Source organism: Heterodontus francisci, chromosome 29 (genome assembly GCF_036365525.1).
Source record: "Heterodontus francisci isolate sHetFra1 chromosome 29, sHetFra1.hap1, whole genome shotgun sequence".
NCBI lineage: Eukaryota > Metazoa > Chordata > Chondrichthyes > Heterodontiformes > Heterodontidae > Heterodontus > Heterodontus francisci.
Genome location: NC_090399.1, coordinates 72,722,943 through 72,749,424, shown reverse-complemented (window position 1 = coordinate 72,749,424; position 26,482 = coordinate 72,722,943). Strand labels below are relative to the sequence as shown.

Sequence of the window (26,482 nt, the reverse complement as noted above, 5' to 3'; positions counted from 1 at the left end):
CCAATGCTGCAACTCACTGACTGGGGGTGAGGCCAATGCTGCGACTCACTGACTGGGGGTGAGGGCAATGCTGTAACTCACTGACTGGGGGTGAGGCCCATGCTGTAACTCACTGACTGCCTGAGGGTGACGCCAATGATGTAACTCACTGACTGACTGGGGGTGAGGCCAATGCTGTAACTCACTGACTAGTGGTGAGGTTAATGCTGTAACTCACTGACGGGGCGGTGAGGCCAATGCTGCACATAACTGACTGAATGTTGGTGAGGCCAATGCTGCTACTCACTGACTGGGGGTTAGGGCAATGCTGTAACTCACTGACTGGGGGTGAGGCCAATGCTGCAACTCACTGACTGGGGGTGAGGGCAATGCTGTAACTCACTGACAGGGGGTGATGCCAATGCTGCAACTCACTGACTGACTGGTGGTGAGGCCAATGCTGTATCTCACTGACTGGGGGTGAGGCCAATGCTGCAACTCACTGACTGCCTGTGGGTGAGGCCAATGCTGTAACTCGCTGACTGACTGGGGGTGAGGCCGATGCTGTAACTCACTGTCTGGTGGTGAGGCCAATGCTGTAACTCACTGACTGGGGTTGAGGCCAATGCTGTAACTCACTTAGTGTCTGGGGGTGAGGCCGATGCTGCTACTCACTGACTGGGGGTGAGGTTAATACTGCAACTCACTGACTGACTGGTGGTGAGTGCAATGCTGTTACTCACTGTCTGGTGGTGAGTACTGCACAAAGAACAGCTAGGCGTTGCTCAAACGACTACTGGCAACACCTATGCAGTCATATTCAGCTGGCCTCAGACACCGGAAACATCAGAGGAATGTATGATGGCATGAAGAGAGCTCTTGGGCCAACCATCAAGAAGATCACCCCCCTCAAATCTAAATCGGGGGACATAATCACTGACCAACGCAAACAGATGGACCGCTGGGTTGAGCACTACCTAGAACTGTACTCCAGGGAGAATGCTGTCACTGAGACTGCCCTCAATGCAGCCGAGCCTCTACCAGTCATGGATGAGCTGGACATACAGCCAACCAAATCGGAACTCAGTGATGCCATTGATTCCCTAGCCAGCGGAAAAGCCCCTGGGAAGGACAGCATTACCCCTGAAATAATCAAGAGTGCCAAGCCTGCTATACTCTCAGCACTACATGAACTGCTATGCCTGTGCTGGGACGAGGGAGCAGTACCCCAGGACATGCGCGATGCCAACATCATCACCCTCTATAAAAACAAAGGTGACCGCGGTGACTGCAACAACTACCGTGGAATCTCCCTGCTCAGCATAGTGGGGAAAGTCTTTGCTCGAGTCGCTCTGAACAGGCTCCAGAAGCTGGCCGAGCGCGTCTACCCTGAGGCACAGTGTGGCTTTCGTGCAGAGAGATCGACTATTGACATGCTGTTCTCCCTTCGTCAGATACAGGAGAAATGCCGTGAACAACAGATGCCCCTCTACATTGCTTTCATTGATCTCACCAAAGCCTTTGACCTCGTCAGCAGACGTGATCTCTTCAGACTACTAGAAAAGATCGGATGTCCACCAAAGCTACTAAGTATCATCACCTCATTCCATGACAATATGAAAGGCACAATTCAACATGGTGGCTCCTCATCAGAGCCCTTTCCTATCCTGAGTGGTGTGAAACAGGGCTGTGTTCTCGCACCCACACTTTTTGGGATTTTCTTCTCCCTGCTGCTTTCACATGCGTTCAAATCCTCTGAAGAAGGAATTTTCCTCCACACAAGATCAGGGGGCAGGTTGTTCAACCTTGCCCGTCTAAGAGCGAAGTCCAAAGTACGGAAAGTCCTCATCAGAGAACTCCTCTTTGCTGACGATGCTGCTTTAACATCTCACACTGAAGAATGCCTGCAGAGTCTCATCGACAGGTTTGCGTCTGCCTGCAATGAATTTGGCCTAACCATCAGCCTCAAGAAAACGAACATCATGGGGCAGGATGTCAGAAATGCTCCATCCATCAATATTGGCGACCACGCTCTGGAAGTGGTTCAAGAGTTCACCTACCTAGGCTCAACTATCACCAGTAACCTGTCTCTAGATGCAGAAATCAACAAGCGCATGGGTAAGGCTTCCACTGCTATGTTCAGACTGGCCAAGAGAGTGTGGGAAAATGGCGCACTGACACGGAACACAAAAGTCCGAGTGTATCAGGCCTGTGTCCTCAGTACCTTGCTCTACGGCAGCGAGGCCTGGACAACGTATGCCAGCCAAGAGCGACGTCTCAATTCATTCCATCTTCGCTGCCTTCGGAGAATACTTGGCATCAGGTGGCAGGACTATATCTCCAACACAGAAGTCCTTGAAGCGGCCAACATCCCCAGCTTATACACACTACTGAGTCAGCGGCGCTTGAGATGGCTTGGCCATGTGAGCCGCATGGAAGATGGCAGGATCCCCAAAGACACATTGTACAGCGAGCTCGCCACTGGTATCAGACCCACCGGCCGTCCATGTCTCCGTTATAAAGACGTCTGCAAACGCGACATGAAATCGTGTGACATTGATCACAAGTCGTGGGAGTCAGTTGCCAGCATTCGCCAGAGCTGGCGGGCAGCCATAAAGACAGGGCTAAATTGTGGCGAGTCGAAGAGACTTAGTAGTTGGCAGGAAAAAAGACAGAGGCGCAAGGGGAGAGCCAACTGTGCAACAGCCCCAACAAACAAATTTCTCTGCAGCACCTGTGGAAGAGCCTGTCACTCCAGAATTGGCCTTTATAGCCACTCCAGGCGCTGCTTCACAAACCACTGACCACCTCCAGGCGCGTATCCATTGTCTCTCGAGATAAGGAGGCCCAAAAGAAGGTGGTGAGGCCAATGCTGTAACTCACTGACTGGGGTTGAGGCCAATGCTGTAACTCACTGACTGTCTGGGGTAGAGGCCAATGCTGTAACTCACTGACTGGGGGTGAGGCCAATGCTGGAACTCACTGACTGGTGGTGAGGCCAATGCTGCAACTCACTGACTGACTGGGGGTGAGGCCAATGTTGTAACTCACTGATTGGGGGTGAGGGCAATGTTGTAACTCACTGACTGGGGGTGAGGGCAATGCTGTAACTCACTGATTGCCTCAGGGTGAGGGCAATGCTGTAACTCACTGACAGGGGGTGAGGCCAATGCTGCAACTCACTGACTGACTGGTGGTGAGGCCAATGCTGTATCTCACTGACTGGGGGTGAGGCCAATGCTGTAACTCACTGACTGGGGGTGAGGCCAATGCTGCAACTCAGTGACTGACTGGGGGTGAGGCCAATGCTGCAACTCACTGACTGACTGGGGGTGAGGCCAATGCTGCAACACACTGACTGACTGGGGGTGAGGCCAATGCTGGAACTCACTGAGTGTCTGGCGGTGAGGCCAATGCTGCAACTCACTGAGTGACTGGTGGTGAGGCCAATGCTGGAACTCACTGACTGACTGGGGGTGAGGCCAATGCTGCTACTCACTGACTGGGGGTGAGGGCAATGCTGCAACTCACTGACTGACTGGGGGTGAGGCCAATGCTGCTACTCACTGACTGACTGGGGGTGGGGCCAATGCTGCTACTCACTGACTGACTGGGGGTGAGTCCAATGCTGGAACTCACTGAGTGTCTGGGGGTGAGGCCAATGCTGCAACTCACTGAGTGACTGGTGGTGAGGCCAATGCTGTACCTCACAGACTGACTGGGGTGAGGCCAATGCTGCTACTTACTGACTGTCTGGGGGTGATGCCTATGCTGCAACTCACTGACTGCATGAGGGTGAGGCCAATGCTGTAACTCGCTGACTGACTGGTGGTGAGTGCAATGCTGTAACTCATTGACTGGTGGTGAGGCCAATGCTGTAACTCTCTGACTGGGGTTGAGGCCAATGCTGTAACTCACTGAGTGTCTGGGGGTGAGGCCAATGCTGCAACTCACCGACTGACTGGTGGTGAGGCCAATGCTGTAACTCACTGACTGGTGGTGAGGCCAATGCTGTTACTCACTGTCTGGGGGTGAGGCCAATGCTGTAACTCACTGACTGGGGTTGAGGCCAATGCTGTAACTCACTGACTGTCTGGGGTTGAGGCCAATGCTGTAACTCACTGACTGGGGTTGAGGCCAATGCTGTAACTCACTCAGTGTCTGGGGGTGAGGCCAATGCTGTAACTCACTGACTGGGGGTGAGGCCAATGCTGTAACTCACTGACTGGGGGTGAGGCCAATGCTGCAACTCACTGACTGTGGGTGAGGCCAATGCTGTAACTCACTGACTGGGGGTAAGGCCAATGCTGTAACTCATTGACTGGGGGTGAGGCCAATGCTGCAACTCACTGACTAACTGGGGGTGAGGCCAATGACGCTACTCACTGACTGTCTGGGGTTGAGGCCAATGCTGTAACTCACTGACTGGGGGTGAGGCCAATGCTGGAAGTCACTGACTGGTGGTGAGGCCAATGCTGCAACTCACTGACTGGGGGTGAGGCCAATGCTGTAACTCACTGACTGGGGGTGAGGCCAATGCTGCAACTCACTGACTGACTGGGGGTGAGGCCAATTGTGCTACTCACTGGGGGTGAGGGCAATTCTGCAACTCACTGACTGACTGGGGGTGAGGCCAATGACGCTACTCACTGACTGTCTGGGGTTGAGGCCAATGCTGTAACTCACTGACTGACTGGGGGTGAGGCCAATGACGCTACTCACTGACTGTCTGGTGTTGAGGCCAATGCTGTAACTCAGTGACTGGGGGTGAGGCCAATGCTGGAAGTCACTGACTGGGGGTGAGGCCAATGCTGCAACTCACTGACTGGGGGTGAGGCCAATGCTGTAACTCACTAACTGGGGGTGAGGCCAATGCTGCAACTCACTGACTGACTGGGGGTGAGGCCAATGACGCTACTCACTGACTGTCTGGGGTTGAGGCCAATGCTGTAACTCACTGACTGGGGGTGAGGCCAATGCTGGAACTCACTGACTGGTGGTGAGGCAAATGCTGCAACTCACTGAGTGTCTGGGGGTGAGGCCAATGCTGCAACTCACTGAGTGACTGGGGGTGAGGCCAATGCTGCAACTCACTGACTGACTGGGGGTGAGGCCAATTGTGCTACTCACTGGGGGTGAGGGCAATTCTGCAACTCACTGACTGACTGGGGGTGAGGCCAATGCTGCAACTCACTAACTGGGGGTGAGGCCTATGCTGTAACTCACTGACTGGGGGTGAGGCCAATGCTGCAACTCAGTGACTGACTGGGGGTGAGGCCAATGCTGCAACTCACTGACTGACTGGGGGTGAGGCCAATGCTGCAACACACTGACTGACTGGGGGTGAGGCCAATGCTGCAACTCACTGAGTGTCTGGCGGTGAGGCCAATGCTGCAACTCAGTGAGTTACTGGTGGTGAGGCCAATGCTGGAACTCACTGACTGACTGGGGGTGAGGCCAATGCTGCAAGTCACTGACTGACTGAGGGTGAGGCCGATGCTGTAACTCACTGACTGGGGTTGAGGCCAATGCTGTAACTCACTGAGTGTCTGGGGGTGAGGCCAATGCTGCAACTCACTGACTGACTGGTGGTGAGGCCAATGCTGCAACTCACTGACTGGGGGTGAGGTTAATACTGCAACTCACTGACTGACTGGTGGTGAGTGCAATGCTGTAACTCACTGATTGGTGGTGAGGCCAATGCTGTAACTCACTGACTGGGGTTGAGGCCAATGCTGTAACTCACTCAGTGTCTGGGGGTGAGGCCAATGCTGTAACTCACTCAGTGTCTGGGGGTGAGGCCAATGCTGCAACTCACTGACTGATTGGCGGTGAGGCCAGTGCTGCAACTCACTGACTGACTGGGGTTGAGGCCAATGCTGTAACTCACTGACTGGGGGTGAGGCCAATGCTGCAACTCACTGACTGGGGGTGAGGCCAATGCTGTAACTCACTGACTGGGGGTGAGGCCAATGCTGCAACTCACTGACTGGGGGTGAGGCCAATGCTGTAACTCACTGACTGACGGGTTGAGGACAATGCTGCAACTCACTGACTGGGGGTGAGGCCAATGCTGTAACTCACTGACTTGGGGTGCGGGCAATGCTGCAACTCACTGACTGACTGGGGGTGAGGCCAATGACGCCACTCACTGACTGTCTGGGGTTGAGGCCAATGCTGGAACTCACTGACTGGGGTTGAGGCCAATGCTGTAACTCGCTGACTGACTGGGGGTGGGGCCAATGCTGCAACTCACTGACTGATTGGCGGTGAGGCCAATGCTGCAACTCACTGACTGGGGGTGAGGCCAATGATGCTACTCACTGACTGTCTGGGGTTGAGGCCAATGCTGTAACTCACTGACTGGGGGTAAGGCCAATGCTGGAACTCACTGACTGGGGGTGAGGCCAATGCTGTAACTCACTGACTGGTGGTGAGGCCAATGCTGTAACTCACTGACTGGGGGTAAGGCCAATGCTGGAACTCACTGACTGCCTGGGGGTGAGGCCAATGCTGTAACTCGCTGACTGACAGGGGGTGAGGCCAACGCTGTATCTCACTGACTGGGGGTGAGACCAATGCTGCAACTCACTGACTGCCTGGGGGTGAGGCCAATGCTGTAACTCGCTGACTGACAGGGGGTGAGGCCAATGCTGCAACTCACTGACTGGGGGTGAGGCCAATGCTGTAACTCACTGACTGGGGGTGAGGCCAATGCTGCATCTCAGTGACTGACTGGGGGTGAGGCCAATGCTGCAACTCACTGACTGACTGGGGGTGAGGCCAATGCTGCAACTCAGTGACTGACTGGGGGTGAGGCCAATGCTGCAACTCACTGACTGACTGGGGGTGAGGCCAATGCTGCAACTCACTGACTGATTGGCGGTGAGGCCAATGCTGCAACTCACTGACTGGGGGTGAGGCCAATGCTGCAACTCACTGACTGACTGGGGGTGAGGCCAATGACGCTACTCACTGACTGTCTGGGGTTGAGGCCAATGCTGTAACTCACTGACTGGGGGTGAGGCCGATGCTGTAACTCACTGACTGGGGGTGAGGCCAATGACGCTACTCACTGACTTTCTGGGGTTGAGGCCAATGCTGTAACTCACTGACTGGGGGTGAGGCCAATGCTGGAACTCACGGACTGGTGGTGAGGCCAATGCTGCAACTCACTGACTGACTGGGGGTGAGGCCAATGTTGTAACTCACTGACTGGGGGTGAGGGCAATGCTGTAAATCACTGACTGCCTGAGGGTGAGGGCAATGCTGTAACTCACTGACAGGGGGTGAGGCCAATGCTGCAACTCACTGACTGCCTGGGGGTGAGGCCAATGCTGTAACTCGCTGACTGGGGGTGAGACCAATGCTGCAACTCACTGACTGTCTGAGGTGAGGCCAATGCTGTAACTCGCTGACTGGGGGTGAGGCCAATGCTGTAACCCGCTGACTGGGGGTGAGGCCAATGCTGTAACTCGCTGACTGGGGGTGAGACCAATGCTGCAACTCACTGACTGACTGGTGGTGAGGCCAATGCTGTATCTCACTGACTGGGGGTGAGGCCAATGCTGTAACTCACTGACTGGGGGTGAGTCCAATGCTGGAACTCACTGAGTGTCTGGGGGTGAGGCCAATGCGGCAACTCACTGATTGACTGGTGGTGAGGCCAATGCTGTACCTCACAGACTGACTGGGGTGAGGCCAATGCTGCTACTTACTGACTGTCTGGGGGTGATGCCTATGCTGCAACTCACTGACTGCATGAGGGTGAGGCCAATGCTGTAACTCGCTGACTGACTGGTGGTGAGTGCAATGCTGTAACTCATTGACTGGTGGTGAGGCCAATGCTGTAACTCTCTGACTGGGGTTGAGGCCAATGCTGTAACTCACTGAGTGTCTGGGGGTGAGGCCAATGCTGCAACTCACCGACTGACTGGTGGTGAGGCCAATGCTGTAACTCACTGACTGGTGGTGAGGCCAATGCTGTTACTCACTGTCTGGGGGTGAGGCCAATGCTGTAACTCACTGACTGGGGTTGAGGCCAATGCTGTAACTCACTGACTGTCTGGGGTTGAGGCCAATGCTGTAACTCACTGACTGGGGTTGAGGCCAATGCTGTAACTCACTCAGTGTCTGGGGGTGAGGCCAATGCTGTAACTCACTGACTGGGGGTGAGGCCAATGCTGTAACTCACTGACTGGGGGTGAGGCCAATGCTGCAACTCACTGACTGTGGGTGAGGCCAATGCTGTAACTCACTGACTGGGGGTAAGGCCAATGCTGTAACTCATTGACTGGGGGTGAGGCCAATGCTGCAACTCACTGACTAACTGGGGGTGAGGCCAATGACGCTACTCACTGACTGTCTGGGGTTGAGGCCAATGCTGTAACTCACTGACTGGGGGTGAGGCCAATGCTGGAAGTCACTGACTGGTGGTGAGGCCAATGCTGCAACTCACTGACTGGGGGTGAGGCCAATGCTGCAACTCACTGACTGACTGGGGGTGAGGCCAATTGTGCTACTCACTGGGGGTGAGGGCAATTCTGCAACTCACTGACTGACTGGGGGTGAGGCCAATGACGCTACTCACTGACTGTCTGGGGTTGAGGCCAATGCTGTAACTCACTGACTGACTGGGGGTGAGGCCAATGACGCTACTCACTGACTGTCTGGTGTTGAGGCCAATGCTGTAACTCAGTGACTGGGGGTGAGGCCAATGCTGGAAGTCACTGACTGGGGGTGAGGCCAATGCTGCAACTCACTGACTGGGGGTGAGGCCAATGCTGTAACTCACTAACTGGGGGTGAGGCCAATGCTGCAACTCACTGACTGACTGGGGGTGAGGCCAATGACGCTACTCACTGACTGTCTGGGGTTGAGGCCAATGCTGTAACTCACTGACTGGGGGTGAGGCCAATGCTGGAACTCACTGACTGGTGGTGAGGCAAATGCTGCAACTCACTGAGTGTCTGGGGGTGAGGCCAATGCTGCAACTCACTGAGTGACTGGGGGTGAGGCCAATGCTGCAACTCACTGACTGACTGGGGGTGAGGCCAATTGTGCTACTCACTGGGGGTGAGGGCAATTCTGCAACTCACTGACTGACTGGGGGTGAGGCCAATGCTGCAACTCACTGACTGGGGGTGAGGCCTATGCTGTAACTCACTGACTGGGGGTGAGGCCAATGCTGCAACTCAGTGACTGACTGGGGGTGAGGCCAATGCTGCAACTCACTGACTGACTGGGGGTGAGGCCAATGCTGCAACACACTGACTGACTGGGGGTGAGGCCAATGCTGCAACTCACTGAGTGTCTGGCGGTGAGGCCAATGCTGCAACTCAGTGAGTGACTGGTGGTGAGGCCAATGCTGGAACTCACTGACTGACTGGGGGTGAGGCCAATGCTGCAAGTCACTGACTGACTGAGGGTGAGGCCGATGCTGTAACTCACTGACTGGGGTTGAGGCCAATGCTGTAACTCACTGAGTGTCTGGGGGTGAGGCCAATGCTGCAACTCACTGACTGACTGGTGGTGAGGCCAATGCTGCAACTCACTGACTGGGGGTGAGGTTAATACTGCAACTCACTGACTGACTGGTGGTGAGTGCAATGCTGTAACTCACTGACTGGTGGTGAGGCCAATGCTGTAACTCACTGACTGGGGTTGAGGCCAATGCTGTAACTCACTCAGTGTCTGGGGGTGAGGCCAATGCTGTAACTCACTCAGTGTCTGGGGGTGAGGCCAATGCTGCAACTCACTGACTGATTGGCGGTGAGGCCAGTGCTGCAACTCACTGACTGACTGGGGTTCAGGCCAATGCTGTAACTCACTGACTGGGGGTGAGGCCAATGCTGCAACTCACTGACTGGGGGTGAGGCCAATGCTGTAACTCACTGACTGGGGGTGAGGCCAATGCTGCAACTCACTGACTGGGGGTGAGGCCAATGCTGTAACTCACTGACTGACTGGGGTTGAGGACAATGCTGCAACTCACTGACTGGGGGTGAGGCCAATGCTGTAACTCACTGACTTGGGGTGCGGGCAATGCTGCAACTCACTGACTGACTGGGGGTGAGGCCAATGACGCCACTCACTGACTGTCTGGGGTTGAGGCCAATGCTGGAACTCACTGACTGGGGTTGAGGCCAATGCTGTAACTCGCTGACTGACTGGGGGTGGGGCCAATGCTGCAACTCACTGACTGATTGGCGGTGAGGCCAATGCTGCAACTCACTGACTGGGGGTGAGGCCAATGATGCTACTCACTGACTGTCTGGGGTTGAGGCCAATGCTGTAACTCACTGACTGGGGGTAAGGCCAATGCTGGAACTCACTGACTGGGGGTGAGGCCAATGCTGTAACTCACTGACTGGTGGTGAGGCCAATGCTGTAACTCACTGACTGGGGGTAAGGCCAATGCTGGAACTCACTGACTGCCTGGGGGTGAGGCCAATGCTGTAACTCGCTGACTGACAGGGGGTGAGGCCAACGCTGTATCTCACTGACTGGGGGTGAGACCAATGCTGCAACTCACTGACTGCCTGGGGGTGAGGCCAATGCTGTAACTCGCTGACTGACAGGGGGTGAGGCCAATGCTGCAACTCACTGACTGGGGGTGAGGCCAATGCTGTAACTCACTGACTGGGGGTGAGGCCAATGCTGCATCTCAGTGACTGACTGGGGGTGAGGCCAATGCTGCAACTCACTGACTGACTGGGGGTGAGGCCAATGCTGCAACTCAGTGACTGACTGGGGGTGAGGCCAATGCTGCAACTCACTGACTGACTGGGGGTGAGGCCAATGCTGCAACTCACTGACTGATTGGCGGTGAGGCCAATGCTGCAACTCACTGACTGGGGGTGAGGCCAATGCTGCAACTCACTGACTGACTGGGGGTGAGGCCATTGACGCTACTCACTGACTGTCTGGGGTTGAGGCCAATGCTGTAACTCACTGACTGGGGGTGAGGCCGATGCTGTAACTCACTGACTGGGGGTGAGGCCAATGACGCTACTCACTGACTTTCTGGGGTTGAGGCCAATGCTGTAACTCACTGACTGGGGGTGAGGCCAATGCTGGAACTCACGGACTGGTGGTGAGGCCAATGCTGCAACTCACTGACTGACTGGGGGTGAGGCCAATGTTGTAACTCACTGACTGGGGGTGAGGGCAATGCTGTAAATCACTGATTGCCTGAGGGTGAGGGCAATGCTGTAACTCACTGACAGGGGGTGAGGCCAATGCTGCAACTCACTGACTGCCTGGGGGTGAGGCCAATGCTGTAACTCGCTGACTGGGGGTGAGACCAATGCTGCAACTCACTGACTGACTGAGGTGAGGCCAATGCTGTAACTCGCTGACTGGGGGTGAGGCCAATGCTGTAACCCGCTGACTGGGGGTGAGGCCAATGCTGTAACTCGCTGACTGGGGGTGAGACCAATGCTGCAACTCACTGACTGACTGGTGGTGAGGCCAATGCTGTATCTCACTGACTGGGGGTGAGGCCAATGCTGTAACTCACTGACTGGGGGTGAGTCCAATGCTGCAACTCAGTGACTGACTGGGGGTGAGGCCAATGCTGCAACACACTGACTGACTGGGGGTGAGGCCAATGCTGCTACTCACTGACTGGGGGTGAGGGCAATGCTGCAACTCACTGACTGACTGGGGGTGAGGCCAATGCTGCTACTCACTGACTGACTGGGGGTGAGGCCAATGCTGCAACTCACTGAGTGACTGGTGGTGAGGCCAATGCTGTACCTCACTGACTGACTGGGGTGAGGCCAATGCTGCTACTTACTGACTGACTGGGGGTGAGGCCTATGCAGCAACTCACTGACTGCATGAGGGTGAGGCCAATGCTGTAACTCACTGACTGACTGAGGTGAGGCCAATGCTGTAACTCACTGACTGCATGAGGGTGAGGCCAATGCTGTAACTCGCTGACTGACTGGTGGTGAGGCCAATGCTGTAACTCATTGACTGGTGGTGAGGCCAATGCTGTAACTCACTGTCTGGTGGTGAGGCCAATGCTGTAACTCACTGACTGGGGTTGAGGCCAATGCTGTAACTCACTGAGTGTCTGGGGGTGAGGCCAATGCTGCAACTCACTGACTGGGGGTGAGGTTAATACTGCAACTCACTGACTGACTGGTGGTGAGTGCAATGCTGTAACTCACTGACTGGTGAGTGCAGCAGCTTTTTCGGGAGCAGCGTGTGAGCGAGTGAGCAGCTGGAAAAGTCAGTTTGAAAGTAAATTTAATTTCCTTTTGTTTTTCGGCGGAGGCCAGGGGGCTGCTGGGTAAGTAAAACACTATATATTTGGGCGGTTTAAAATAACTTTCCTTTCAGTGCAGCAGCTTTTTCGGGAGCAGCGTGTGAGCGAGTGAGCAGCTGGAAAAGTCAGTTTGAAAGTAAATTTAATTTCCTTTTGTTTTTCGGCGGAGGCCAGGGGGCTGCTGGGTAAGTAAAACACTATATATTTGGGCGGTTTAAAATAGCTTTCCTTTCAGTGCAGCAGCTTTTTCGGGAGCAGCGTGTGAGCGAGTGAGCAGCTGGAAAAGTCAGTTTGAAAGTAAATTTAATTTCCTTTTGTTTTTCGGCGGAGGCCAGGGGGCTGCTGGGTAAGTAAAACACTATATATTTGGGCGGTTTAAAATAACTTTCCTTTCAGTGCAGCAGCTTTTTCGGGAGCAGCGTGTGAGCGAGTGAGCAGCTGGAAAAGTCAGTTTGAAAGTAAATTTAATTTCCTTTTGTTTTTCGGCGGAGGCCAGGGGGCTGCTGGGTAAGTAAAACACTATATATTTGGGCGGTTTAAAATAGATTTCCTTTCAGTGCAGCAGCTTTTTCGGGAGCAGCGTGTGAGCGAGTGAGCAGCTGGAAAAGTCAGTTTGAAAGTAAATTTAATTTCCTTTTGTTTTTCGGCGGAGGCCAGGGGGCTGCTGGGTAAGTAAAACACTATATATTTGGGCGGTTTAAAATAACTTTCCTTTCAGTGCAGCAGCTTTTTCGGGAGCAGCGTGTGAGCGAGTGAGCAGCTGGAAAAGTCAGTTTGAAAGTAAATTTAATTTCCTTTTGTTTTTCGGCGGAGGCCAGGGGGCTGCTGGGTAAGTAAAACACTATATATTTGGGCGGTTTAAAATAACTTTCCTTTCAGTGCAGCAGCTTTTTCGGGAGCAGCGTGTGAGCGAGTGAGCAGCTGGAAAAGTCAGTTTGAAAGTAAATTTAATTTCCTTTTGTTTTTCGGCGGAGGCCAGGGGGCTGCTGGGTAAGTAAAACACTATATATTTGGGCGGTTTAAAATAGCTTTCCTTTCAGTGCAGCAGCTTTTTCGGGAGCAGCGTGTGAGCGAGTGAGCAGCTGGAAAAGTCAGTTTGAAAGTAAATTTAATTTCCTTTTGTTTTTCGGCGGAGGCCAGGGGGCTGCTGGGTAAGTAAAACACTATATATTTGGGCGGTTTAAAATAACTTTCCTTTCAGTGCAGCAGCTTTTTCGGGAGCAGCGTGTGAGCGAGTGAGCAGCTGGAAAAGTCAGTTTGAAAGTAAATTTAATTTCCTTTTGTTTTTCGGCGGAGGCCAGGGGGCTGCTGGGTAAGTAAAACACTATATATTTGGGCGGTTTAAAATAACTTTCCTTTCAGTGCAGCAGCTTTTTCGGGAGCAGCGTGTGAGCGAGTGAGCAGCTGGAAAAGTCAGTTTGAAAGTAAATTTAATTTCCTTTTGTTTTTCGGCGGAGGCCAGGGGGCTGCTGGGTAAGTAAAACACTATATATTTGGGCGGTTTAAAATAGCTTTCCTTTCAGTGCAGCAGCTTTTTCGGGAGCAGCGTGTGAGCGAGTGAGCAGCTGGAAAAGTCAGTTTGAAAGTAAATTTAATTTCCTTTTGTTTTTCGGCGGAGGCCAGGGGGCTGCTGGGTAAGTAAAACACTATATATTTGGGCGGTTTAAAATAACTTTCCTTTCAGTGCAGCAGCTTTTTCGGGAGCAGCGTGTGAGCGAGTGAGCAGCTGGAAAAGTCAGTTTGAAAGTAAATTTAATTTCCTTTTGTTTTTCGGCGGAGGCCAGGGGGCTGCTGGGTAAGTAAAACACTATATATTTGGGCGGTTTCTGAACCCGAGACACCACATTTGTAGTGTCTCCCACCCGCCCTCCTCCTCTAACCGAAAAAAAGGACTCGGTGGGGTGTTTATAAGGTAAGGCTTTTTCGATTTCTCTGGTTTTATTGTGATTGGTAAAAACTTTTCGTTCCTTTTTCATTTAACTAAGTTTAAACTTAAGATTAAAAATGGCAGGAGATCTCAGACCCGTATCATGCTCCTCTTGCTCAATGTGGGAGCTCAGGGACATGGCTGATGACCCTGACTCCTTCACGTGCAGGAAGTGTGTCCAGCTGCAGCTCTTGTTAGACCGCATGACGGCTCTCGAGCTGCGGATGGACTCACTTTGGAGCATGCGCGATGCTGAGGAGGTAGTGGATAGCATGTTTAGTGAATTGGTCACACCGCAGATTAGGATTGCTGAGGGAGAAAGGGAATGGGTGACCAAAAGGCAGAGAAAGAGCAGGAAGGCAGCGCAGGAGTCCCCTGCGGTCATCTCCCTCCAAAACAAGTATACCATTTTGGATACTGTTGAGTGAGATGGCTCACCAGGGGAAGGCAGCAGTAGCCAGGTCCATGGCACCGTGGCTGGCTCTGCTGTTCCGAAGGGCGGGAAAAAGAGTGGAAGGGCTATAGTCGTAGGGGATTCGATTGTAAGGGGAGTAGATAGGCGGTTCTGTGGTCGAAAACGAGGTTCCCGAATGGTATGTTGCCTCCCAGGTGCACGGGTCAGGGACGTCTCAGATCGGCTGCAGAACATTCTAAAGGGGGAGGGTGAACAGCCAGTTGTCATTGTGCACATAGGCACTAATGAAAAAGGTAAAAAACGGGATGAGGTCCTACAAGCAGAGTTTAGGGAGTTAGGAGCCAAGTTAAAAAGTAGGACCTCAGAGGTAGTAATCTCAGGATTGCTACCAGTGCCACGTGATAGTCAGAGTAGAAATGAAAGAATAGTCAGGATGAATGCGTGGCTTGAGAGATGGTGCAGGAAGGAGGGGTTCAGATTTTTGGGACATTGGGACCGGTTCTGGGGGAGGTGGGACTATTACAAATTGGATGGTCTACACCTGGGCCGGACTGGAACCAATGTCCTTGGAGGTGCTTTTGCTAACGCTGTTGGGGAGGGTTTAAACTAATGTGGCAGGGGGATGGGAACCAATTGAGGTCAGTTGACAGTAAGGAGGTAGTAACAAAAGCCTGTAAGGAACTAGACAATGAAGTCAGTGTGACTAAGGGGAAGAGCAGGCAGGGAGCAGATGATGAATATAAAGGGACTGGTGGTCTGAGGTGCATTTGTTTTAATGCAAGAAGTGTAGTTGGTAAGGCAGATGAACTTAGGGCTTGGATTGGTACCTGGGAGTATGATGTTATTGCTATTACTGAGACTTGGTTGAGGGAAGGGCATGATTGGCAACTAAATATCCCAGGATATCGATGCTTCAGGCGGGATAGAGAGGGAGGTAAAAGGGGTGGAGGAGTTGCATTACTGGTCAAAGAGGATATCACAGCTGTGCTGAAGGAGGGCACTATGGAGGACTCGAGCAGTGAGGCAATATGGACAGAACTCAGAAATAGGAAGGGTGCGGTAACAATGTTGGGGCTGTACTACAGGCCTCCCAACAGCGAGCGTGAGATAGAGGTACAAATATGTAAACAGATTATGGAAAGATGTAGGAGCAACAGGGTGGTGGTGATAGGAGATTTTAATTTTCCCAACATTGACTGGGATTCGCTTAGTGTTAGAGGTCCAGATGGAGCAGAATTTGTAAGGAGCATCCAGGAGGGTTTTCTAGAGCAGTATGTAAATAGTCCAACTCGGGAAGGGGCCATACTGGACCTGGTGTTGGGGAATGAGCCCGGCCAGGTTGTTGAAGTTTCAGTAGGGGACTACTTTGGGAATAGTGATCACAATTCCGTAAGCTTTAAAATACTCATGGACAAAGACGAGAGTGGTCCTAAAGGAAGAGTGCTAAATTGGGGGAAGGCCAACTATACCAAAATTCGGCAGGAGCTGGGAAATGTAGATTGGGAGCAGCTGTTTGAAGGTAAATCCACATGTGATATGTGGGAGGCTTTTAAAGAGAGGTTGATTAGCGTGCAGGAGAGACATGTTCCTGTGAAAATGAGGGATAGAAATGGCAAGATTAGGGAACCATGGATGACAGGTGAAATTGTGAGACTAGCTAAGAGGAAAAAGGAAGCATACATAAGGTCTAGGCGGCTGATGAAAGACGAAGCTTTGAAAGAATATCGGGAATGTAGGACCAATCTGAAACGAGGAATTAAGAGGGCTAAAAGGGGTCATGAAATATCTTTAGCAAACAGGGTTAAGGAAAATCCCAAAGCCTTTTATTCATATATAAGGAGAAAGAGGGTAACTAGAGAAAGGATTGGCCCACTAAAGGACAAAGGAGGAATGTTATGCTTGGACTCAGAGAAAATGGGTGAGATTCTAAACGAGTACTTTGCATCGGTATTCACCGAGGAGAGGGACATGACGGATGTTGAGGTTAGGAACAGATGTTTGATTACTCTAGGTCAAGTCGGCATAAGGAGGGAGGAAGTGTTGGGTATTCTAAAGGGCATTAAGGTGGACAAGTCCCCAGGTCCGGATGGGATCTATCCCAGGTTACTGAGGGAAGCGAGAGAGGAAATAGCTGGGGCCTTAACAGATATCTTTGCAACATCCTTAAACACGGGTGAGGTCCCGGAGGACTGGAGAATTGCTAATGTTGTCCCCTTGTTTAAGAAGGGTAGCAGGGATAATCCAGGTAATTATAGACCGGTGAGCCTGACGTCAGTGGTAGGGAAGCTGCTGGAGAAGATACTGAGGGATAGGATCTATTCCCATTTGGAAGAAAATGGGCTCATCAGTGATAGGCAACATGGTTTTGTGCAGGGAAGGTCATGTCTTACCAACTTAATAGAATTCTTTGAGGAAGTGACAAAGTTGATTGATGAGGGAAGGGCTGTAGATGTCATATACATGGACTTCAGTAAGGCGTTTGATAAGGTTCCCCATGGCAGGCTGATGGAGAAAGTGAAGGCGCTTGGGGTCCAAGGTATACTAGCTCGATGGATAAAGAACTGGCTGGGCAACAGGAGACAGAGAGTAGCAGTAGAAGGGAGTTTCACAAAATGGAGACGTGTGACCAGTGGTGTTCCACAGGGATCCGTGCTGGGACCACTGTTGTTTGTGATATACATTAATGATTTGGAGGAAAGTATAGGTGGACTGATTAGCAAATTTGCAGACGACATTAAGATTGGTGGAGTAGCAGATAGTGAAGGGGACTGTCAGAGAATACAGCAGAATATAGATAGATTGGAGAGTTGGGCAGAGAAATGGCAGATGGAGTTCAATCAGGGCAAATGCGAGGTGATGCATTTTGGAAGATCCAATTCAAGAGTGAACTATACAGTTAATGGAAAAGTCCTGGGGAAAATTGATGTCCAGAGAGATTTGGGTGTTCAGGTCCACTGTTCCCTGAAGGTGGCAACGCAGGTAAATAGAGTGGTCAAGAAGGCATACGGCATGCTTTCCTTCATCGGACGGGGCATTGAGTACAAAAGTTGGCAGGTCATGTTACAGTTGTATAGGACTTTGGTTCGGCCACATTTGGAATACTGCGTACAGTTCTGGTCGCCACATTATCAAAAGGATGTGGATGCTTTGGAGAGGGTGCAGAGGAGGTTCACAAGGATGTTGCCTGGTATGGAGGGCGCTAGCTATGAAGAGAGGTTGAGCAGATGAGGATTATTTTCATTAGAAAGACGGAGGTTGAGGGGGGACCTGATTGAGGTGTACAAAATCATGAGAGGTATAGACAGGGTGGATAGCAAGAGGCTTTTTCCCAGAGTGGGGGTTTCAATTACTAGAGGACACGAGTTCAAAGTGAAAGGGGAAAAATTTAGGGGGGATATGCGTGGAAAGTTCTTTACGCAGAGGGTGGTGGGCACCTGGAACGCATTGCCAGCGGAGGTGGTAGATGCGGGCACGATGGATTCTTTTAAGATGTATCTAGACAGATACATGAATGGGCAAGAAGAAAAGAGATACAGAACCTTAGAAAATAGGCGACATGTTTAGAGAGAGGATCTGGATCGGCGCAGGCTTGTAGGGCCGAAGGGCCTGTTCCTGTGCTGTAATTATCTTTGTTCTTTGTTCTTTGGTGGTGAGGCCAATGCTGTTACTCACTGACTGGGGGTGAGGCCAATGCTGTAACTCACTCAGTGTCTGGGGGTGAGGCCAATGCTGTAACTCGCTGACTGACTGGGGGTGGGGCCAATGCTGCAACTCACTGACTGATTGGCGGTGAGGCCAATGCTGCAACTCACTGACTGTCTGGGGTTGAGGCCAATGCTGTAACTCACTGACTGGGGGTAAGGCCAATGCTGGAACTCACTGACTGGGGGTGAGGCCAATGCTGCAACTCACTGACTGGGGGTGAGGCCAATGCTGCAACTCACTGACTGACTGGGGGTGAGGCCAATGACGCTACTCACTGACTGTCTGGGGTTGAGGCCAATGCTGTAACTCTCTGACTGGGGGTGAGGCCAATGCTGCAACTCACTGACTGGGGGTGAGGCCAATGCTGTAACTCACTGACTGATTGGGGGTGTGGCCAATGCTGCACCTCACTGACTGACTGGGGGTGAGGCCAATGACGCTACTCACTGACTGGTGGTGAGGCAAATGCTGGAACTCACTGACTGGTGGTGAGGCAAATGCTGCAACTCACTGACTGGGGGTGAGGCCAATGCTGGAAGTCACTGACTGGTGGTGAGGCCAATGCTGCAACTCACTGACTGGGGGTGAGGCCAATGCTGGAAGTCACTGACTGGTGGTGAGGCCAATGCTGGAACTCACTGACTGGTGGTGAGGCAAATGCTGCAACTCACTGAGTGACTGGGGGTGAGGCCAATGCTGCAACTCACTGACTGACTGGTGGTGAGGCCAATGCTGGAACTCACTGACTGGTGGTGAGGCCAATGCTGCAACTCACTGAGTGACTGGGGGTGAGGCCAATGCTGCAACTCACTGACTGACTGGGGGTGAGGCCAATTGTGCTACTCACTGGGGGTGAGGGCAATTCTGCAACTCACTGACTGACTGGGGGTGAGGCCACTGCTGCTACTCACTGACTGGGGGTGAGGGCAATGCTGCAACTCACTGACTGACTGGGGGTGAGGCCATTGCTGCAACTCTCTGACTGGGGGTGAGGCCAATGCTGCTACTCAGTGACTGGGGGTGAGGGCAATGCTGTAACTCACTGGGGGTGAGGCCAATGCTGTAACTCACTGACTGACTCGGGGTGAGGCCAATGCTGCATCTCACTGACTGATTGGCGGTGAGGCCAATGCTGTAACCCACTGACTGGGGGTGTGGCCAATGCTGCATCTCACTGACTGATTGGCGGTGAGGCCAATGCTGTAACTCACTGACTGGGGGTGAGGCCAATGCTGTAACTCACTGACTGGGGGTGAGGCCAATGCTGCAACTCACTGACTGACTGGGGGTGAGGCCAATGATGCTACTCACTGACTGTCTGGGGTTAAGGCCAATGCTGTAACTCACTGACTGGGTGTGAGGCCAATGCTGGAACTCACTGACTGGTGGTGAGGCCAATGCTGCAACTCACTGAGTGTCTGGGGGTGAGGCCAATGCTGTAACTCTCTGACTGACTGGGGGTGAGGCCAATGCTGCAACTCACTGACTGACAGGTGGTGAGGCCAATGCTTTAACTCACTGACTGGCGGTGAGGCCAATGCTGGAACTCACTGACTGACTCTGGGTGAGGCCAATGCTTTAACTCACTGACTGACTCGGGGTGAGGCCAATGCTGTATCTCACTGACTGACTGGGGGTGAGGCCAATGCTGCTACTCTTTGGGGGTGAGGGCAATGCTGCTACTCACTGACTGGGGGTGAGGTCAATGCTGCAACTCACTGAATGGGGGTGAGGCCATTGCTGCAACTCTCTTTCTGGGGGTGAGGCCCATGCTGCAACTCACTGACTGACTCTGGGTGTGGCCAATGCTGTAACTCACTGACTGACTCGGGGTAAGCCCAATGCTCTATCTCACTGACTGGGGTTGAGACCAATGCTGTAACTCACTGACTGACTCGGGGTAAGCCCAATGCTCTATCTCACTGACTGGGGGTGAGACCAATGCTGTAACTCACTGACTGACTCGTGGTAAGCCCAATGCTCTATCTCACTGACTGGGGGTGAGACCAATGCTGTAACTCACTGACTGACTCGGGGTAAGCCCAATTCTCTATCTCACTGACTGGGTGTGATACCAATGCTGCAACTCACTGACTGACTGGGGTTGAGGCCAATGCTGCAACTCACTGACAAGGTGGGGAGGCCAATGCTGTAACTCACTGACCTAGGGTGAGGCCAATGCTGCAACTCTCTGACCGAGGGTGAGGCCAATGCTGTAACTCACTGACAAGGGGGGGAGGCCAATGCTGCAACTCTCTCGCTGGTTATGAGAAGAGCCCTCCCCATCAGATCCTTCCTGCACGCCTGAAGTCTCACCCACTCCGCGCAATGCCCCCGTGGTGGCTGTGGTGGGGACGAGACGGTTGCCCACCTCCTCCTGGAATCTGTCTTTGCAAAGCAGTTGTGGAAAGAGATGCAGTGGTTTTTGTCGAGGTTCATCCCAAGCAGCTCTGTAACACAGGAGTCTGTGCTGTACGGGCTGTTCCCAGGGACACACACCGAGACAAACATCAACTGCTGCTGAAGGACTATCAATTCGGTGAAAGATGCCCTTTGGTCTGCCCGAAACTTGCTGGACTTCCAGTGCAAAGAGTTGTCCACGACCGAATGTTGCAGACTGCCACATTCCAAGGTCCAGGACTACGTTCTGAGGGACCCACTAAAGCTTGGAGCAGCCGCAGCAAAGGCTCAATGGGGAAAGACCACAGTGTAAGGTCCCCCCACCAAGCTGAACTGAGGGGCTGGATCCATGCAAAACCCCTCGAACTGTATGGGGAAAATTTTCAGTTGCTGTAAAATGTAAAAATGTAATTGGCATGACAAATGTGAAATGGAAGGGTTGTGAGGCAATTCATGATTGTATTGAAGGAAACTGATCTCTCTTGCAATGTTTGTATTTTTTGGTGCTGTTTGAAACTGTTTGGCAATGTAATTTTTACAGATCTTTATGAATAAAGGATATTTTGGAAATTTAAAAAAAACATTTTATGGAAAATAGCAGTGGAATTGTATTCTTGTCTCCATCACATTGAAATTTCCAGAATTATTAATGTTTTATTCTAGTTAAGAGAGGAAACTGGATTTGTTCATTCAAAAGTATTGGAATGAAAACCAAACAGAGATCAGGAAAGGGAACTGGATCTTTCCCATCCCTGCATTCCCTCTTTCCTTTCTCTGGGATTTAGAGTGAATGAAAGAGGAACAGGAAAAGGAAGTGACGAGCCAGCAGAAATACATCATTATCAGCTGGGAACACATTTAGTTTCAAATCTTCTTGATAATTTAAGTGAGTGAGAAATACCCTGGCAGATGGAGTTTAAAACACAAGATCATCCAGTTTCAACCTGAGACAAATAGACAGAATATTTTCAAATGGTGAGATGTTAGAAAGTGGAGGAACAGAGAGATTTGATGGTCCACGTATATAAATCAGTAAAGACTAGTGGACAGGTAGAAAATGCAAAATCCTATCGGAATGTTGGCCTTTATCTCAAGAGAGCTCGAACATACAAGAGTGGAACTAATGTTAGTTATATAAAGCTCCGTTTCGAGCTCAGTAAGATCATTGCATTCAGTTAAAGGTGACACACCTCAGGACGGATGTACTGGTCTTGGATTGGACGCAGTGCAGTTTCACCCGAATGATACTGGGCTAAAAGGGTTAGATTATGAAGACCTTTTTTTTTATTTTGTATTAGAAACCCTGACTGAAACACTGAGACAGAGGGATTGTAGTTAAACCGGATCCAGGGACACTTCTGTGAGTCACTTTAATTCACAGTTCGATAAAGAAGGAAGCCAGGCATGGCAGGGATGTGTATGTCAATGACTGAACATTGGAGTTCAGGAAATCTGTTTTCCACTGGTCAATGTTTTCCTGAGAAATTCTGGTGGTAGTTTGCTTTTTCCCTTAAACTGGTTGTTTGTTCTCAGCAGTTTCTGCTGGTGTTCCTGAATCAGGCATGTCGGTCAGGTCAGCGGGAGAATTCCCTGTGTTTCCTTTAATACAGCTGGGGAATCTTTCACCCCCACCTACAGACCCTGGTTTAATCATCTCTCCTAAAAACTATAGACACTTATTCTTCAGGATTCCACCGAGTTCACACACGAAGCAGATGCAATGGATGGGAACAGTAATTTAAACAGAAAGCGTGAGCTCCTCACAAATACTGAGACATGAGGGGCTCTGAACTTTAATGATTGGTTAATTCTTGACTTGGTTTCTCACCCCTGAACCAATAAGGATTCTCTGCTCCTCCTCTTGATCTGATGTATTTTGTTTCCAAACTGTTCTGGTCTAAGCTTGATCTGCTGGCTATTTCCCAAAGCACTTCTGAACCCCATGTCAGTTCATATGGCACAGTGGCACAGTGGTTAGCACCGCAGCCTCACAGCTCCAGCGACCCGGGTTCAATTCTGGGTACTGCCTTTGTGGAGTTTGCAAGTTCTCCCTGTGTCTGCGTGGGTTTTCTCCGGGTGCTCCGGTTTCCTCCCACAGCCAAAAGACTTACAGGTTGATAGGTAAATTGGCTATTATAAATTGCCCCGAGTGGGAGGGAAATATAGGGACGGATGTGGTAGGAATATGGGATTAGTGTAGGATAAGTATAAATGGGTGGTTAATGGTCAGCACAGACTCGGTGGGCCGAAGGGCCTGTTTCAGTGCTGTATCTCTAAATAAAAAAATAAAAAAAATACATAAAATACCCGAATGGGGAGGGGGAATCGTGTCCTGATAAAGAATAGGGAAGTTTACCTGTGCTGCTGGCTGAGTGGTTTTACTTACCAAACTGCAGTTCCCTCCGTGCGGACACACTGGCTCCTCAAGTTCTCGGTCTTCCCAACGAACACCGCTTATCTCAAGGCTTAGTTGATGGGTTTATATCCCTACAGGGTCTTGAAGAATGAGGCAGAAAGAGAGAGAAAGATGGCTATGGAGATAGAGAGGCAGAGTGGGAGAGTGTGAAACAAAGAGTCAAAGAGAAAGAGAGAAAGGAACACATAAAGAGAGAGAGAGGGGGAGCATTTTGTTCTGAACAAGCACCACTTTTATCTGTACACATTTCTCGGGGGCTGATTGGATCTCCACGACTCCCCAACTCCCACTGAATATTCAACATGTTTGTGTCACATCATCATCAGAAACGGCCACTCCCACACTTTCTGTCTGAAGAAACTGCTGTTCTAACAGTTTCTGTCCTAAATAACCCACTACTACAAAACTTTCTGCTGTAAGGGGCTGCTGATCTGATGACTTCTGCCTTAAGAAACTACCATTTGATAGTGGTCTATATTCTGACTATTGCTTCTTGTGTTATATACAAATCACATGGACTTAGGTATAAAGAGAACAATATTGAAGTTGTGCCTTTGACGACAAGTGACTCATCATAGAGCACTGAAACAGGCCCTTCGGCCCACCGAGTCTGTGCCGACCAACAACCACCCATTTATACTAATCCTACATCAATCCCATATTCCCTACCACGTCCCCACCATTCTCCTACCACCTACCTAAACTAGGGGCAATTTACAATGGCCTATTTACTTATCAACCTGCAAGCCTTTGGCTGTGGGAGGAAGCCAGAGCCCCCAGTCGAAACCCATACACTCACAGGGAGAACTTGCAAACTCTGCACAGGCAGTGCCCAGAGTTGAACCTGGGTTACTGGAGTTGTGAGGTTGCGGTGCTAACCATTGTGTCACTGACTGGGGGAACAGGTCACTTTCATTCTGTAAGTAACCGGATTCGGGAGGACTGAGTTCCTGTTTTTCAGGTCAGTTTTCATGGGAGATGATTCCCAATCCTGACAATCCCACAAACTTTTACATGTGGAACACATATTTGCCAATTTGGCTGGAGCTCATGTTTCAACCCAAATGTTTTTTTTTATTTCTCTGAAAACCAACCTGAACTGCTTCCAGGACAGGTTTTCACGTCTGTCGACTCATCTCAATACCGAACATTAATCAAGAATGGAAGATATGGTGGATTATCAAACATCAGTGGTAAGAACAGAAACATCTATTTTAACTGTCCAATAGGTGTAGTGATAATGCCTGCTCCTTTATTGCTCACTGAACTGTACCCAGTCCTGTTTATTTACAGTTCTGACCCAGGTCCACACCCAGAACGTGAAGATTTTCTCTGATCCTGTCACCTCTCCTTTGGAATTCCAGCTCATACCTCCTTTTCTGATGACTCTTTACACCCAATCTCTGCAGTTGGATCTTATTATTGTAGATCACTGGAATCAGGCGGCTGAAATGAGTCAGATACAGGCACTGACAAGAAATCCTGCTTCTCAAGGCTGGCTCACACCCTGCTGGAGCTGGCAGTGATTTGAAAGCCTTCACGTGTCACAAAGTTACATTTTATAATGTGCTGTCATTCACCCATATTTCCAGGAAGTGCCATCACCTCGGATTGTTTCAGGAAAGTGATTGACTCCCGATCCGAAAACTGTGTGTTTGGATCACGGCCACTTTGATACAGTTTTGTTCATGGTACTTTAAAGTGAATTTGGGGAAAGTAGGAAACTGACAGTGAGAAACTTCACTGATCACTACTCGAAGTGGTGGGCACTATTCAATGTTAAAATTCAGACTTAGAACTGTAACATGCAGATGTTGTAAGAGCAAGACAACTGAACAATTTAAATGTACAGGATCAGTAATACAATTCAAACATCATCAATTCAAAACAATAGTTTTAATTCCATCAGCTGGGTGTTTTTAATGGGGAACAAAGAATCTATGTCTCATTTATATCCCCAACCTGTTGGGATTCTGGAAGCAAAAATAGAGAAGGAAAATCAGTGGGATCAGGCAAGTGGAAGAGAAAATAAAACAGTTTATTTTCAGAACACTGGAACAGACAGCTGCTAAATCCCATCATCCCAGAAATCAGGAAAGTTGGGAATGTGGTTCAATTGTTTTCAATGCTGTTTAAAATACTGAATATTCTGGGTTCACATCCAGGCGGGACATTTAACCTTCACTTTATTTATGATATTTACCTCATCTGTGAATTATATCAACAAGATGAAGTAATAAATGTTTCTATAATGTGAACGGACAGCATGTAAACTTTTAAGAGTCCTCTTGGTGTCTTGTCAACTTGTTCCACTAAAACAGATGACACAGTACACAGAAAGACCATTCTATTTCTTCACTATTCATCTTTCCTCAGCTGTTTGTTCAAATTAATGAAAGGAAAATGAACAAGTATTTCACTGGAAGTTCATTCTATTTCCAAATACACTGGACATACAGGAGAGAAACTGAGAACTCCCATCCCGATGTGAGCCTTGTTGCTGGTTGTTATATTACTTGTTGCTTGATATCTTCTCACTGCCTTTCAATCGAGTGTTGGTTCCTCTTCAAAGATGATCCCGGTTAAATCAGAATGTACATGACTGGGAGAAGAAGAGTAGGACACTTCATGTGGAGGAATTTGTTCACATGCTGATTCCCCACTAGCTGCAGCTAAGTACAACCTTGATGTCTCAGCACTCCTCTTTAAATTGGAGTTCAGCAAGCTTGAAGTTAAAACACTTTCCTTCTATTACAGTCAGCTAACGAGAGAAAAAAAACAATTAAATTATAGAGCAGAATTGAAGTCATCCTTCAGCCAGGAATCTGTATTGATAGATCGGGATGGGTACCTGCTGTCTGAATACCTTATCATCCGAACAGCTTATTAACTGTGTGAGTGGAACAGTGTGGCACTTTAGAAGGCAGCTAGAAAATACAAGGTTGTTTCAGTCTTCGGTGATCTTCTAATGGAGAACAGCAAAACAAATGTTTCAGTATCACTTTCAACTGAGTCAATCCCAGTGAACCAGGTTCGACCGGTTTCTGGTTTTGATTTTGCTTTGGGTTTATTGGTGGAAGATATACAAGAAATCCCAGGTTCCAAATCACAGACAAAGCATCTTGTTCCCTGAATGTTTGATCTTGAACTGCCTCCAACCTTTCACAAAGAGGGATATTAATTCCCCAAATCACTCCATGAAAATCCCAAGGGATTTGGGAAGAAATTCAATGTAACTAATCAGGACTTTAAAGCCATCCCAATCACCTTCACTTTGTTTGGGTGAATGTTGCTGACAATGGAACTGCTCTTGACATTAATCTGACTGATGAAGTGTGTAACATCCTGAAGGACTGGGACTAG

At 50.4% G+C, this 26,482-nt stretch overlaps 1 long non-coding RNA gene across 1 annotated transcript in view; it reads left to right on the top strand.

Moving 5' to 3' along the window:
- Nucleotides 1-26,482, top strand: part of LOC137346058 (uncharacterized) — a 229,594-nt gene that overhangs the window by 188,877 nt on the left and 14,235 nt on the right. Inside the window, exon 2 of the long non-coding RNA XR_010968650.1 lies at nucleotides 24,229-24,312. This is a non-coding gene — a long non-coding RNA (uncharacterized lncRNA). The remainder of the gene's footprint in view (nucleotides 1-24,228; nucleotides 24,313-26,482) is intronic.